Consider the following 17,587-nt stretch of genomic DNA (forward strand, 5'->3'; position numbering starts at 1 on the left):
AGATTGCTACAAGCTTGACGCGACACCTTGCGGACACAGACGAAATGACAGATGTTCCCCGCTTCTATTGGTTCCCCCGATCACGTGATCTATTCTCATTGGTTAAAACTGACCAGCGGTAATGCACCAAGAATCACGTGATAAATAGGCCACCTCCTGCGTTTTAGAGGTGGGCCACGGAGTCGAAACTTTCAACGTGAATAACTCGTAAAGTAAATTTTTCCCAGCTATAGTATGATTGGGAGATATTTTTTATTTTTTTTTTCTCTTATTTTTAGTATGTTTTATTATTTTTTTTTATTTTTTTGCGCCATCCCCTATTCTCAATACCGCGTCGTTATTGCATCGGCCGTTTATCTCAAGATCATTTGCTTCAGCTGAAAATTTTGATAGAAAACATGCAATAAAAATTACTCAAATAAAATTGGTCTTGTCTGGTTTACCTAGCAACGAAGCTTCGAAAGCTGCTTGTAACCCTCCGTCCGCCATCATGGAAATCACCAATAAATCGGCCATGAAACGTCCACCACCTTAAAGACAAATTGAAATGATCTTAGATGATGGCAAGCCAATGAAATGCATCTCTCTGTGGACATACAACTATCATATTCGTCGTCTCTTTGCAAAAGTGTGGGCAATGCTGAAGCTCTTTCTGAAGCAGTAGGCAAAAGAAGGCTCTTTCAATATTTATGAAGCCAATTGGAGAAAAGCTTGAGCTGTATCTTGTACGGCACCCAGATTTGGATTTCCCCTGCAAGAGCAATAACGTGGTTCTTCAAACGCTGCAACACAGGTAAGGAGCAGCCGTGATGCCCAACATCAATGCCCACTTGATCTCCGTGACTCAAAATCCTTTGAAACTAACGAATGAAAAAGCAAAATTCATCCTGAGCAAGACTAAACTGACCGGTTCTTGATCGTTATAGCTGATTGTGTACACTTTGCCATCGCCGGAAAGAAACAGGAGACCAAGGGCTGTGCAGACAACTTGATCTATCGTTATTGGAAGTTTCTGGACTACTGTGAAATGGTCCACCCGGGTCCACCGTAGCGGCGCTCAAATCCAATCGAATTAAAGTATTTTCCATAACTACGCGATCCTAAAAAATGGCAATGTACAACAAATAATAAATCTGCAAAGAATTTGCTAAATTGAAATAAAGTATACCGATTTGAATGTTTGAATAAATGGAGATGCTAATCGATCCAAATGAGCCAAAATCAGAACAGCGGCTTGATAGAGATCAACATCGACATCCTTGTCACCATCTTCTGGTTCGGGCGATAAGCTAGCCTGCCTCAAGAGACAAGCCGATGGACTAGTATGATGACTGTAAAATCTGATGCCCCACAGGACCACACGATAACTTTAAAATAGAATGACGAATGACGTTGTCAATGAAACTGATCATAGATGGCGACTGAGAGCTTTTATATACTGGCATAGCGACATTGGGACGGATTACTACAAGAACTTTTCCAAAGCGACACTAGAACGCGACACTAGAACGTCTACATTTCACTAGAACGTCTAAATTTTAGTAACGACACTGGGCCGGGAAATTTCTAAAAATCATAACGACACTAGAACGTCTCATCATGCGTCACTAGACCGTCCATAATTTAGCGGCGACACTAGGACGGGAAAACTACAATTGTCTCTGCGACACTAGAACGTCCAGATTTAAGTAACGTAACTAGGACGGGAAAACTACAATTATCTCTGCGACACTAGAACGTCAAAATTTTAGGGACGACACTAGGACGGGGAAATCACAATCGCCTGTGCGACACTAGAACGTCCAGATTTAAGTAACGTCACTAGGACGGGTAGACTCGAACGGGGACCGGACCTCACGCTCACGGCCACCGAGTTGGCAGCTCGCCGAGCTTTGCGGCCACCCACAGCAAGCATCATTTAATTTTGTTTATTTTTCGTCATGATTCTATTTAAAAAATCAAAGCCTGTCGTTCCTCTTTATACTTTTTCCTAGACGAGTGTTAAGCATTATTTACCCCTGAGTTCGAAATGTGTTTTCCTTCTCTTTTTTTAATGTTTGAATTTTTATTGTTTCATGGACGAAGGAGGACAAACAAAAGTCAAAGAACGAAGGGCCATGAACACAATTCTCGATCCTCTATTCATTCCGTCTTTCTCTCTCTCTCCCCCCTTAAACTTTCTCATCTGTGCAACATGAAAATGTATTCGATTGTCGTAGATCGGGAATTAAAAGCTCCAGGCAATTCCGCAATTATTGAATAAATACGGCCATTTTTAAGTTTTTATTTTAATTTCTTTTTTAAATTGGTTCAAGGTAATAAGTATTATTATTTAATAGTCTTCGAACTTTCTCAAGTCGCCCTGCAGGAAATCTTGGACGTAGCTAGACTACTTCATGGGAGAATTTCATTTCAATCAAGCCAAACTTGACGAATTTGTTCTTCTCCATCAATCGAGTCATGGCGGCTTGACCTTCTGGGACGTGATTTCACTCCACAGTCAACGTTTCCAAAACATCAATCAAAATGAAAATTATATTTTGCACATCCAATCGGAAATAAATTCAATGTTACATACCTTAATATCGACATTGTGCCAAGGTTGATTTGCAATATTTTGTACTCGGAACCTTCAAACGTCCAAACTAAAATAGTCAACTCGAGTTCTGATGCTGCCCACAGTGACTACCATATAATACAGTGGAAAGCACTGCACTTTGCTCGGCACTTTGTGAATGTTTTCTGTTCCTTTTGAAAACTCCGTCTTCTTCTTGTCGGACGTCTGATCCGAATTTTTTTATTCTCTAGATTGTAGAATCGATCCCAGAGTCCGCTACGTGTAGCGTTAAAAACAACCTATACAAATAACAAGTAAAGGTAATTAGATAATTATTCGCCGCTAAACTGAACCACCAGACTTACTTCCACGGGATAAGGTTTGGTGCTGAGACAAATGGGGGAACGAAATGAGGATTGGGTTCACGAGTTGACTGTGCTATATTTTATCTGCCTCAAGTCAATGATCAGACCACTCCACTAGAAGGATCGCTCCATGTATAACGTATTGGATATGGAGTTTCAATGTCATATATACGCACCGCAGTCCAGTCGATGTAAAATGCGTTGGTCTGCAAAAGACAACTTAGTAATAAAGCAATTGAAGAAGAATAAACTGAACGAGGAATATTAGTCACTCTATTGCGCAAGATCTTTTCAATTACTTGAACTTGGTCGTCAGAGGGATCGAGAGTTTGGGAATCGCCCAGTTGATAAGGAAGAGTCTTGGACTCTGGTTGTCGCAGATATTTCTGCTTCATTATAGCCGAATGACACACGGATGGTCCTGTTGCAGTTTATTCTTGATGGCGTAGCTACTCTGAAGATTATAACAATCACAAACCGGCCTGCAGGTCGAGCTGAATAAAGTGAAACTTTTATTATCTTCATCAGTACAATCGGCAGGTGATGAGAAATATGTGTCTTTTGATTTCTTTGCCCATTTTTTGCAGTACGTTTCTTCCACCAAATTGTATTTCGGATGAGGCACTTTCTCATCACCGTCAGAGTCAAACTACTGATGCCGTGGAGAAAAAACGATAACTGTCCAAATGAACCAACAAACCATTAATAAACAATAAACTAGTTTGTTTCGTTTAATTATTAGGTACTGGACTGAACTGACTTGGTTTTGGCTGGTGGTGCGCTGCGGTGGCTAATAGGCGACACAATTTGTATTGGACTTTCTGCTGTTTAAAATGAGTCCACCACGACAAGTATGTAGAGCACGAACAAGAGCAAAGCAGGAAGCAACAGGCGAGAAAGCGACGAAGGCACACGAAATACAGCAAATGGGAAATTGCCAACATGTACGATATAGTTGGATATAAATAACGTTGGCAATACCAACACCTTCCTTTCACCACTTTCACCACACATTCAATTCATTCACATCATTTGAATTCATTCACATCACATTTGCAATTCAATTGAAGTCGAATGCAACTTACTCGAATGGACGTCATTCCACGCTCTTCAGTGATGATGACGTCATTCCACGCTCTTCAGTGATGATGAAACCGCCTTACCGATCTAAAAGCCCTTTTTGTTGCTCTAGAAATGTGAATGCGGAGAGCTTGACCGGTTGGTTCCATCCTGGACGCAGTGTTGACCGTGTCGCCAAAAAGACAATACCTGGGCATTTTTAAGCCGACCACAACGGCAACGCACGGACCTGATAAATTACAATCAATATTTTCGTATTACTTATATATAATTCGTATACTCTGATTTCACAGAGGGCAGAACCACTATTATACATACCTGAATGAATTCCAATGCGCAGTTTGAGTGTTTCTCCGGGTCCGTGCCGGAAGTGAAAATTGTGTATCTAGGAGAGAAGGTGCAGGGCCAGCGAGGCGATTTCGGCTGCGTGGTGGTCTCGGTTGCGGATGGGCAATCCGCTGCCCGCTGGCCACCATGTAAGCGTCGCCAACCGTCTCCACTCGCCAAGGCGTCGTAAATCTCCAAGATGGAGTCGAACCAAGTGTAGAGCTCGTTGAGGAGACCGACGACCTGGAGGCTGGAGCGGAGTGCTGGCCGCCGACAGCGACGTGAATCCCACGATGTCGCTGAAGTAGGCTAGATCGTCACCGAATCGAAACTCCCCGCCTTGACGGGCTCTCCTCTTTTCAGCAATTCAACTACCGATCTGATTAATTGCAAGATATTTTTTAAAATTAGAATGGCGGAAATTTGTCACAACCAAAAATAATTACTTTGGCAAGACCTGGTGTAAGTTGATCCGACCGTAACTGAACGAGACCTTCCAGGTTATGCGTATACTTCTCGTTCATGTTCATGAAGCTGTCGAAAATGTTGGGCTTCCTGTAAAAAAAAAAAAAAAAAAAAAAAAAACGAGCGTATTTATTATTTGAATTTCCTTTAGGTTTTTATAATAGAGAAACTTACAATCCGGCTTCCATTTCCTTAAGACGGCCACGAATGGATTTGAAATTGGGACGCAATTCTGGCGTTTCTTGCCAGCAGCCATGCATACATGCAGCGAATTATGTTAAAGCTACTCTTTGCAATCCAACTGCTAAACGGACGGCCAGAAGAATTTGTAGAAAACCATTCCGTATGGGCGACTCTTTCGATGATTCCTGTCCAGCCAATATGGAATAATTTGGATCAGCAAACTGTTGTTGGAGTAAAAGTAAAATTGCATTTTTTTAAAATACCTTTAGTCAACATGGTGTCCAACAAATCTCCCATGGATGATGCCAAATGAGAAGACGTCACCTTTCCGGGTTCCTCTAGGCAAAGAGTTTGGGTTGCGCAACAGTTCCGGAGCTCTCCACAAAAGCCGTCTATTGTCACACGTCGTTTTCGTTCGAGCTTCGTGACAGGAGGCAGCAATTAAAAAAACAAATAGTTCCAATTATTACAAATGAATTATCCAAAAATAATTTACCTTTGAGTTCATGCAGACCGAAATCAGTGATTTGCAAAATCCAGCGCGAATCGACCAAACAGTTTGACAATTTGAGATTGCCGTGCGAAACGATTTCTCTGTCGTGCAGGAAGGTCATCCCCTGCGAATATAATCAAGTAATTTGCAATCATTAGATTTAAGAAGCGAAAATTGAGCTGCGACGACGGACATATACCTTGATCAAGTCAGTGACGAGAGAGGCGATGAAGAAAGTGTCCAACTTGAAATCCAATTTCAGGACATACTCCAAGCTCCCGCAGGCGCAATAGGCCGTCAGGATGGACACACTCCCGTAGTCGACGGACACTCCCATGAAGGAGACGACATTCTCGTAGCAGATGGAAGTTATCTGTTTCTATTCCTTGCAGATGTTCTTGGTGAAATTGACGTTCTTCGTCGACAAGATGGTCTTGATGGCCACGACATTGCACTTGTAGCTTCCCGTTCGGATGTACAAACGTTTCACGTCCAGGTCGACAGATCGCGAATCTTCCTTGACGCCACCAGAGGACGACGATCCGGGACCGGATTCATTGTTGCTGTTGCGCCTGCTGCTTTGGCCACAAGATGCAATGATAGGCCCTCGAGTTCTGTGAGGATCCGAGGTCACCGCCGCCAATGAAGAGGACTGCGGGCAATCGTTGATAATATCCTTGGAATTGGTGATGATTAATTCGCGAATGTCCACCTTCCAGAGCAAGCACGCTAATTTGTATTCGTAACAGTAGTGTCTATCTTTTGTAGAAGGGACAGAAAAAAAACAAGAAGGTTAAGATCAATTAGATTTATTTTATGGGAATCAATAAAAACACTGAGTGTAAATTTGGATAGAAATCAGGATCCGCACCTGAAAGCGAAGCCGATCGTTACAATGAGAACAACGCCGGATAAGGTGCAAATGATGAAACTCCGCCAGTCGGGCGTCGCTACTCGGAAACATTTTTCAGACATGAAACCGCAAGGAGATCGGGAACGGGTGAACCGGATCCGATCCAATCGATTGGTCGACTCGAGTTCAAATAAAGAAAAACCTATATAGAAAGGCAACGGTAAAACCATTTAAAAATAAAAATCCAGAATATAAATAGCAACAAAGTCTCTAAGAAAGCAAAAAAAAAAAAACCGTGAAAAATTTCACGAGGGAATCGTTGGGTGAAAGGGGGCTGGCTGCTGATGTTGTGCTGGAAATGCCCGCTGTGATGCCTGATGCCATGATGTGATGCCATGATGCCTGCTGTGGGTGGCCGCAAAGCTCGGCGAGCTGCCAACTCGGTGGCCGTGAGCGTGAGGTCCGGTCCCCGTTCGAGTCTACCCGTCCTAGTGACGTTACTTAAATCTGGACGTTCTAGTGTCGCACAGGCGATTGTGATTTCCCCGTCCTAGTGTCGTCCCTAAAATTTGAACGTTCTAGTGTCGCAGAGATAATTGTAGTTTTCCCGTCCTAGTTACGTTACTTAAATCTGGACGTTCTAGTGTCGCAGAGACAATTGTAGTTTTCCCGTCCTAGTGTCGCCGCTAAATTATGGACGGTCTAGTGACGCATGATGAGACGTTCTAGTGTCGTTATGATTTTTAGAAATTTCCCGGCCCAGTGTCGTTACTAAAATTTAGACGTTCTTCTGTCGGTAATACAAATGTGGGCGTTCTAGTGTCGCATTCTAGTGACGCTTTTGAAAAGTCCTTGTGGTAATCCGTCCCAATGTCTATATGCCGACTATTGCCACGACAGATGTCGTGGCAATAAAGAAAAAATTGTCTATTGCCACGACACGCCACGATACGCCTATACTTCCTCTCTGATCCCTCATATCGTGGCAATAACACGAAATTTGTCTATTGCCACAAAATATTTTTTTTAAATTCGACATTCACGCATGTTAGGTTAAGTTAGGTTAGGTTAGGTTATATATTTCAAGTTTTTTACAAGAATATTTCAGCAGTGGTAGCCGAATGGTCAGCGATGAATGCCACCATGCTATAGCATGGCGTTCGATTCACCGCCGAAAGGTTAATTTTTATTTGGAGATTACAACAAAGGTTGAGTTTCACGGGATAATTGACAAGAAAAATGATGCGGGAATTATGCACATGTAGTTTTACCCTATTTAGTAGTTTTCCTAAACATCTTCTGTGGAACTTAGTACGAAAACGCATGTCGTAGCAATAGACAAAATTCGTGTTATTGCCACGATATAAGGGATCAGAGAGGAAGTATAGGCGTATCGTGGCAATAGACAATTTTTTCTTTATTGCCACGACATCTGTCGTGGCAATAGATCTAACCTTGTTTTTCAGCGGAGCATATGGTGAGAGTCGCGTTCGAGATCTGAAACAGTACAGTCAGCATCATATTCACTCTCAATAGCGCGCAAAGTGACAAAACAAGGGGTAAACCCCTTCCCCCTCCCCGCGCAAACATGGACGTCAACGGTGAAGATCCCGATTACGATTGCTCAACTCGTGAATCCGTGAACATCGAAGACCCAACAGAAAATACTACACAACTAAAAAGAAAAGGAACCTACAACCACACCATTAGAGTGAACCCCAGATTCTCAGACCAATTCAGCAGCCCAGCCAGCGGTGCCCGATAATCATCCAATTAGGCATAGTAAGTGAACCATGCTCGTTCAGGCTAATGAACCTCACCGAAAAGAAAAGCCTCATCGCCGGAATCATCGACATAATCGGCCAAGTGAGGCCCGGAACAAAGTGGACACAAAGAGGTGAACTCTACATCTACCCGACAACCAACAAGCAAAAGAACTTACTTCTCCAACAGAAAGCGGTGAAAAAATTCCAAATCACATGTTCACTATGCAAATCGGAACAAGAGGTGAGAGGCGTCATCTACAACGTGCCACCAAACAACACAGAAGAAGAACTCCTCAGCCTCCTAGCAAACCAAGGGGTGAAAAAAGTGAAAAGATTCGCCAAACGAGGACCCAACAACACTACAACCCTCTCTACAATGGTCACTCTCTACTTCGACACAACAACCCTCCCGCGCGAAGTTATCATCGCCCACGAGGTGTTCTTAGTTAAAAAATTCATCCTAAGACCGTAGGGGAGACTGGAGTATACCGGGACACCGGGTCAAAAGGGACAGTGGGGGGAAAAATAGTAGATGTTCATAAAATTTAAAAAAAATTTAGTATGTTATTTAAATACGTATAATATACTATGGCATGAAATTTGGTTGAGTATTGTCAATAACTGCATGAGTTATTGACAAAACTAAAAAAACGGTTTTATTTTAGAAATTTTTGTCTCCGCCATTTTATGTTTATAGAAACAAATAAACGATAATGGCATGTAAATGTAGTATGGAAATGAAGCTGAATCATTTCTTGATCGTTAGAAACAAAAATTAGAATTTTAGATCAATTAGTTTAGACAGTATTAACTTTTTAAAGAAAGTGTCTAAACCGGGAAATCGGGACAGCTGTTTTTGGCTAATTTGGGACAGTTACGGACCAATCAGCGTACAGCATTTTTAAGAGGCTCGATTTCCTGACCTAGCAACGCAGGATGTCCTACTGCTCCATAAGGAATTTTGTTTGTATAAGAAAAAAGGTTCATTAACAAAATAATCAAATTGAAACATTTATAAACTCAAAGAGTCTATGCAGTGGAACACTTTTTCAATTTTTTTCAATTTTATGAATGAATTTTAAGGCGAAAACGGAGGACGTCCCTCACCACCCACCCCAGTGTCCTCACTTACCCCAAAAAATAGGCTCCTCCCATAAATCTGAGTAAACTTTAAAGGTCTTTTATGGGGAAATGGTTTATTATAAAATTATACAAAAATATGGGGGGTACATTACAATAGGGAATACATAAAAATTTTTTTTTAAAGAAATTAAATGATTAGTTGGGGAGATATAGGGGGCAAACGAAAACCGTCCCGTTTTACTCCAGTCTCCCCTACCTGTGCCGAAAGTGTTGGTTATTCTGACATCCGGAAGAACCATGCCCCGTTGTTCAGGTGTGTAGAACCTGTGCATGTGCCCATGAAGAAGACCAACAGTGCACCAGCCCACCGAAATTCCCGACGTGCGAAGGAAACGACCACGAAGCAGGAACAGCAGCATGCCCTATCTTCGCTAGAAGACAAGAAATAATAAAATTTGCATATGTGAACAATATGTCGGTGACCGAAGCCGACAAACTCCACAGTAGTTCACCCAAACCAACAGCACAACAGCAAGTACCGAGACACTACACCAATGAAGACGTTCCGACCAGACGAGAAATTGATGGCCTCAAAGCCCAAATCGAAGAACTCCGACGAGCAGCAACAAGCCAAGACATCCCGAGCGACATCGGTACGAGACTAGAAAAAGTTGAACTAGAAATCACCACGATCAAGACACAACTGGGAGCGATAATGGAACTAGAGGCCAAAATGGCAACCGGATTCTCCAGCCTGGACAACCGATTGACAATGATGAGTGCCATGTTCGAACAAGACAGACTAGATAGGCTCGCCCGACAAAAAGAAAAAGACCAAAGAAAGACAGCAGACCTATCACCTTATACGAAAACCAGAAACCAGGAAAGCGGAACCCAACCAACACAACCACAAAGGAGAAGTGAAACTGAAGTACAAAAAAACAACAACCAAACAATGATCCCACCAATCAAAATCATCCAATGGAACGCAAGAGGACTCTACAGATTCAGACTGGAAGAATTCAAGAATCACTTACGAAATCACAACCCCCATATTGTCCTCCTTAGTGAAACCCATTGAAAGATGAATACAAAGTTAAATTCTCAGCATACAACTCGTTTACAAAAAATCGCGGTAGCCAAGGAGGAGGAGTAGCGATACTAATCAAAAAGAATTTTCAATCTACCACACTAGATGTCCCATCCCACGAAAACCTAGAAGCAGTTGGAGCCATCATCAAGCTAAAAGACAACGAAGAAATCGAATTGATCTCGGCGTATATTCCAAATGGAAATCGGTGTGCATACGAAGAATTAGACAAACTGTTAAAAAACCCGGAAATAGTGCCATAGTAGGAGGCGACTTAAACGCCCACGCAGACTTATGGGAAGACGGCTACCACACAAACACCTCCGGAAGAAACCTCAAGCAATTCCTTCAAGACGACGACAAACTCATCCTAATAACCCCAAAGAATCTCGGAACAAGACCCTCTCAGAACGATAACCGAAGTGCAACAATAGACCTCACAATGTGCACACCAAACCTGGCCCATCTATCAACTGCAGAAACTGGACCGTACTGGGGAAGTGACCATCTACCCGTAATCATCGAGCTAAGCATCAACTCTACACCACACGCACCACCCAACCCAACCTGGAAATTTAAAGAATCCTGGCAGGAATGGAACGAAGAAATCGAGACCCAACTAAAAGCAACCCAACCAAAACAAAACGCCGAGACCAGCTACAACACCCTATACGCGGTAATGATGAACGCCAACAACCTATTCTTCGCCCCCAAATACAAAACACACCCACGTGAGACCCAAAAGCCGTGGTGGACCAAAGAACGCAAAGCAGCAGCCAAACAAGCAAGGAAAGCGTACCAAGTGTGGCGCTCTACCCTACTCCAAATCGACAAAACCCACCTCAACAAAATGGAAGCAATTAAGAAGAGGACAATTCTAGAATAAAAAAAACAGCTCGTGGGAAAGACACATCGACTCACTTGACGGAAAAAAACACATCAAAGTTTTGGAAATTCGCAAAAAAAATGATGAACGGACGGAGAGAAACCATCAATCATCAATGCCCCCCTCAACAACCAGAAAGGTGAACAAACAAGAGACCCAGTGTAGAAAGCCAACATTTTCTTGGAGCAGTTCTCCCCAAACGACGATGACATCCCACCAACAAGGCCAGAGCAAGTAAAGGAAATTGAAAAACAAATTAAGAACCCGGATGCCGAACCCCTCAACTCTAACTTCAGCACCCAAGAATTGACAAGGAGCCTCTCCCATCAACTACCAGACAAAGCGATGGGCCTCGACAGAATCCACAACAGAATGCTGAAAAACTTAAACGCGGAAAATCGTAAGAGTCTACTCACAACAATCAACTTGATGTTCAGGGAAGGATACATCCCAAAAGATTGGAAGTGTGCCATCGTGACACCTATCCTCAAACCAGGCAAACCACCCGGAGAAGCGGAATCGTACAGACCAATCTCATTGACATCATGCCTGTGGAAAGTAATGGAAAAAATGATCAACAATCGACTCAAGTGGCACCTAGACCATCTGAATATACTACCGAAAGTCCAAACCGGATTCCGAAGAGGATGTACCACCACCGACAATCTAATCAGAATAGAATCAGCAATCAAATCCGGCTTCAACAGCAGCCACCCAACCACAGCAATATTCCTGGACATCTCGAAGGCGTACGACAACACATGGATAGAAGGACTCCTATTCAAACTTACAAAAGAAAACGTTAAAGGCCGAACCCTCAAATGGTTACAAAATTTCCTTACCGGAAGAGGCATAAGGACAAGAGTGAACAACAACCTATCCGAAGAAAGAAAAATTTCCATAGGAGTCCCTCAAGGAAGTGTTCTCAGCCCTCTCCTATTCAACGTAATGCTTGCGGACTTCCCAATACCAGAAGAAGGATGCGAAACCTCCCTTTTCGCTGACGACATCGCAATATACTCCATGGTGAAAAACAAAGCAGCCACAACAATCCTACTCCAACAGCAACTAGACAAAATAGAAGAATGGGCCACAAAATGGAACTTAAAATTCTCGGTTAGTAAGTGTGCATCGCTGACATTCACCAGAAAACGAAACAAAGACCCCCCACAACAGTTCAAACTCAACGGAGCCACGATCAGCGAAGTATTGCAGTACAAATTCCTTGGCATCATCATGGACCACAAACTGTCATGGGAACCACAGATCCAAGCAACCACGAACAAAATACTCAGAAGAGCCAACCTGATTCGTATGATGATCTACGGGAAAAAAACCCTGAAAATTCCCCTACTCATCCGCATATTCAAAGCCATGATTAGGAGCGCATACGACTACGGATCTACCATCCTCACAACCATCCCAAAGACAAGACTTGATAAGCTGGAACAAGACAAAAACGAAATTCTCCGCACAATCATCGGCTGCTTTAAATCTACTCCCAAAGCACTACTGAACATCGAGACTGGCATATACCCAGTGAAGGATAGATGGGACCAACTTGCATACAACTACTTCCTCAGACTAAACGAAAAGCCATGGAACCCGGCATATGCCACCATCCAAGAACTAACTAGAAGACAAACAACGTGGAAAACCATTAGCACCCCAGCAGCATTCACCCACTTAAGGAAACTGGACCCAACTGGCAAATTTTTTTTCAAAAGACCTTCCTCGCAGACACCTGAAGTGGAACCATGGAAACACTTCTCAATCCCAACGAACTACTTCCCCCTCACAAAGAAACAAGCCACAGAATCAAACCAAACAAACCAACTATTCAACTCACTCACTCGGAATCCAAACACCAACCACCTTGCAGTATACACTGATGGATCAGTGTGCGAGACAACAAAAACTGTCAGCTGTGCATTCCACATACCTAAGAAGAAAGAAGACGAAGCATGGTTACTTAAAAATTTCACAAATAGTTTCAACGCAGAGCTATATGCCACCTCAACAAGTACGAGATGGACTCAGCCACCATCTTCACTGATTCAAAATCTTCCATTCAAGCAATATCCAACTTCAAATGGGAGTCAAGCCCAGCAATACCTGAAATAATCAAACAGATTTTCAATTTAAATGCTTCAGGGGCCAGAATAACATTAACTTGGATACCCTCACACGCCGGAATCGTTGGAAACGAAATCGCAGACCAACTGGCGACAAACATCCGGAAGAACCGACGCAATACCACTACAAAAACAATAACAAACAAAATTTATGTTAGGCAAAACATAGCAACAGCTAAAGTTAACCACAAAAACATCACGTTCCAGAAACTAAAAACACAATCAACAAACATGGCAGAGACTAGCAGAGAATGTTTTGGATACTTACCATGGCACACCAATAAGAAAAGAACTATCCAATCAGCTTTGTTCCGACTACGCAGCGGCCACAACAAACTAAACCACTTCATCGGCAGATTGGAGCCGGAAACACTCGCAGATTGCCCAAACGGATGCCCGGAACGAGAGGACGCAACACACGTACTCCTCCACTGCCAGCACTACACTGAAGCGAGGTCCGAAATGGAACGCAGTCTCTCCCCCCTCAACATCCCCCCAGGACTACCGACACTACTAGGACTCAATAGCTCAATCCCTAAACAAACACAAAACAAAATTGCAGCCCACCTCATCTGTTTTCTCATAGAAAACTAAACTCATTGAAAGAATTTTGTCACGGGTAATCTATTCGGCACACTTGTCGAGCACACCAGTCGCTGGCCAACGAAACTGGCACAGTCAATCTGGTGGCTTTCACCATTGGCCCTACACTAACTACGCTTAACCTAAGCCAATGATGCCCCTAATGGGTCTAACACTATCTTACACACACGCACACAAGCACACCAACACAGCTTACACACAAGGAAACACACAGGGAACGAAACGAACTCAGACAGGAGAATAGTTGCGACCGTCCGACGCAACAAGTAGTCAAGATCTGCTAGGGAAAAAGGGTATAGAGGGGAAGCCAGATTGACGCGAGGCCATCTAGCGCTCGCCCTATAAACAATAGCATTAGTGAAACAGACGGAACGTGACAATTTAAATAAATTAACGTGTGTTTTTTGTGTGCTATGTATACGCCCCCCTTTTTTTCCTGCTATTAATGTAATTTCAATGTGAAGCAAAAAATAAAAAGAAGCAAAGGTGTGTAAGGGACGGCAGACGACCCGTAAGCTGTATCCAGTGGCAACAAGCCATGGCCAGCGGCACCTACTTTATCAAACTCAAACTCAGCGGGGCATATGAAGTAAGTTATGGCATATGACGGACCGAAAGTATGGCGTGCCGTGTACGACATGAAAAAAAAATATAAAAAAAACACCACCGCCATCTAGCGGTCAAATTTTGAACTACAAATTTTTTTAAATTCTTTGTTATACACACTTCTGGCTTCCAAATACTCTTAATAGTGTCAATTCTGTCTTACTTAAGATAGAAAAGCAAGCTTATCAGCTCGCCGCGAAGGGATAGTCGTAAGCCAGTTGAAAGCTGTCTTAAATGACAAATTCAGGGCCTATTGTTAAGTCGGACTTATTCACGATTCACACTTTTCTTCACAGACTTTTTGGTCTAAAAACTGGATTTTCTGTCACAGTTCAATATCCTTGCAAGTTATTTACCAATGGGAGAAGATCACGTGATGGGGAACCAATAGAAGCAGGGAACATCTGTCATTTCGTCTGTGTCACGTCTAGCCTGTTTTATTCTTTTTTTACAGCCATTGTGACATATCAAAAAAGATTTTTAAAATCAAAGTATGCATAGCAGAGTATTGTACCAACAAAAGTGATTCAACAGACAAAATTTTTATAAGTGTGCCCGCCATAGCAGAGAAAGAAGGAAGAAATGCTTGGTTAAGAGCCTGTGGGTTTGGTCAGAACGACGTAAGCCCAAAAAGTCATGTCTACGTCTTTGAAGACCATTTTAATGTAAGTAACTTGGTGGAATTTCATCCAATAACATTTTTATAGTCATATTTCATATCATGTCAATACTCTAGATGGGAACTGATTGCCTAAACTTAGCTGACTACAAAAGTGGGCGCAGGAAAAACATTGTGATGGACAAGAATGTCATACCTCACAGGTTTCTAAGGCAAGGTAAATCCCATCTTCATCGATAGCATTCCAAACTATCATTTATCACTATTGCTTTATTTATAGATTTTTCCCACTTAACTGGTGATGTGGTTACAGATGCGATGAGTGTATCAATACAAACTTGTGATATCTTTTCCCAAGCAGCTTATGGAGTAGAACCTGTATTGACTGAAGGTATATTCTACCTTTATCGTTAAGGTGTATCATCAGGGTCTATCATTTATCATATTTTTTGTATAGAAGTTTCCCAATCAGCTGTCGTTCTTATTGAAGGGGCCATGAAGCCTATAGCCAGTAAATCAAAACAAATTGATGGAATCTATTCCCAAGCAACTTGTGACGTAGACCGTTCATGTGTGACAGAATTTGTGTTGACTGAAGGTATATCACATTTATTTCGTTAGAAATGTATGTCTTTCTTTAACTGTTGTATTTTTACAGCTTTTTTCCTGGCCAACTGTCGACACAGTTTGCAAGGCTGATAAGACAGCAGGAACAGCCTCTATTTGTTTACAAAATGTTGGTGTAAACACTGACAATTGCTTAAAATTTGCCGTTACAGCAAGAAGTAGAGCAGTTCAAACAAATACAATGGATTTCGCAAAACATGGATTACTTTCGAATGTATCCTGCTCCCCATTTGGCTCACCCTGGAAAGTTTCAAATATTGAACCAAAAGGCTCCCCCGTCAAACTTGGAAATTCAAAAAAAAAAATTGAATATCCCACCAGAGGAAGAGGAAGTTAAGTCTTCTTCAACTAAAAGTATTGATGATGAATCTCACTCTTCCGTTACATCAGAGTCAGACTACTCAGACGTCATAGAAGAACAACATAATCAGGAGATGCTCTCTTTTAGACAAAGTAGCCTATTTCGAACGAGGAAGCTGTAAAATTTCGAGCCCAGAACATACTTGGGTATTCTACCGGAGTGTATTTCTTTTCTTACTCTATTAGCAAACAAATTATCTTGTGATCAGGACATGTTTATTACAGCTCATGATGCCGTATGTTTGATATTCCGAAAAATAAGGTGAGTCTTTCACGATTCTTGGGTACGAATTTGGAATAAGTTCCAGAGAGGCAAGTAGGATTTTTATCAGATATGTTGCTTTTATTGCGGATCATATGCAAGAAATTATCTTTTGGCCTACACGCGATTCCTTAAAAAGAGCTTTGCATATATCGTTCAGGAAAAACTATAGCAAAATCCAATCAATTATTGACTGTTTTGAGATTGAGATCCAAAAGCCTTCTGATCCAGTTAACCAAGCTCTTACTTGGTCCGAGTACAAAGGGTGCAATACATTAAAGCATATGGTCTCCGTAACGCCGGACGGGCTAATTAGTTTTGTTTCGACTGGGTATGGAGGGAGAACAACAGATGAAGTTGTTGCTTCTCAGAGCAAGTACCTTGATTCATTACCAACCGGATGCTACGTCATGGCCGATCGTGGATTTAAAAGAATTAAACCTTTTATTGCTTCCAAACAATGTGTTTTAGTTCGTCCTTCATCTGTTAAAACAGGCACTAAGTCGACTAAAAAAGAAGTGATTGAAAGTAGAAAAATATCTGGCTTACGAATCCATGTTGAAAGAGCCATTCGGCGGATTCGAGAATTTAATTTTGTCTCCCCACATTCTTGTATAGATAATAAGCAACTGAAACATGCAGATGATGTAGAAAAAATTGTATGTGGACTTGTCAATTTGCAGAATCCTTTAATAAAATAATTACAAATTTTCTACCATATCTTGAAAATCAATGTATTGGAAAACTAAAACTAGACTGACGTTAAAATAGGCCAAATAGATTCAGTCCAAAAATGCAAACCCTTTTCAATCAAACACTTAACATGTTCTTCATCATAGGATAGGGACACAATCTCAACACTTTTGTTTTTCTCAAAGTCTGGATCCGCAACACATAAAATGCCCATACGTCGACCACTAAAAGCCATTTGCAATTGGATTTGAGATTTAACTTTTTCAACTATTTCTCCTTTCGCATTAATGTAGTTGAATTTTGTTTTCGCTGTCTAGGGACATTTTATTTCTAAAACATGAGTAGAGCTGATTCCATCGGGAGGCGCCAAACACAGGGTGATCGGCGGAGAGCAATAGTCCATACCTTTTAAAGTGCATTTTTGTTTTGATATGTACTTCTCTCAACACCAAGGGCTCGAGTTTTCTTCCACGGTTCATCACTTTCGTATCTCGTAACTTGTTAGCACCGAATAAAGTATTGGTTAGGCTGCCA

At 42.0% G+C, this 17,587-nt stretch overlaps 2 long non-coding RNA genes and 1 pseudogene across 3 annotated transcripts; 1 reads left to right on the forward strand and 2 right to left on the reverse strand.

The window, feature by feature from the left end:
- Positions 1-62: 62 nt before the first annotated feature.
- Positions 63-1,880, reverse strand: LOC124320949. 2 transcript variants are annotated; one of them, XR_006914083.1, is made up of 5 exons: positions 1,169-1,880; positions 939-1,100; positions 599-860; positions 444-530; positions 63-377 (listed from the first exon to the last, which is right to left on the reverse strand). It is a non-coding gene; the product is annotated as an uncharacterized LOC124320949 (long non-coding RNA). The 2 variants fall into 2 exon arrangements; XR_006914082.1 differs by having other exon boundaries at positions 599-751; positions 908-1,100; positions 1,169-1,877.
- Positions 1,881-2,336: 456 nt separating this feature from the next.
- Positions 2,337-14,142, reverse strand: LOC124322173 (annotated as a pseudogene).
- An 829-nt stretch (positions 14,143-14,971) lies between these two features.
- Positions 14,972-15,495, forward strand: LOC124313326. The gene is made up of 3 exons (XR_006910687.1): positions 14,972-15,157; positions 15,229-15,328; positions 15,392-15,495. It is a non-coding gene; the product is annotated as an uncharacterized LOC124313326 (long non-coding RNA).
- Positions 15,496-17,587: the final 2,092 nt, after the last annotated feature.

Source organism: Daphnia pulicaria, chromosome 1, assembly GCF_021234035.1.
Source record: "Daphnia pulicaria isolate SC F1-1A chromosome 1, SC_F0-13Bv2, whole genome shotgun sequence".
Classification (NCBI taxonomy): Eukaryota; Metazoa; Arthropoda; class Branchiopoda; order Diplostraca; family Daphniidae; genus Daphnia; species Daphnia pulicaria.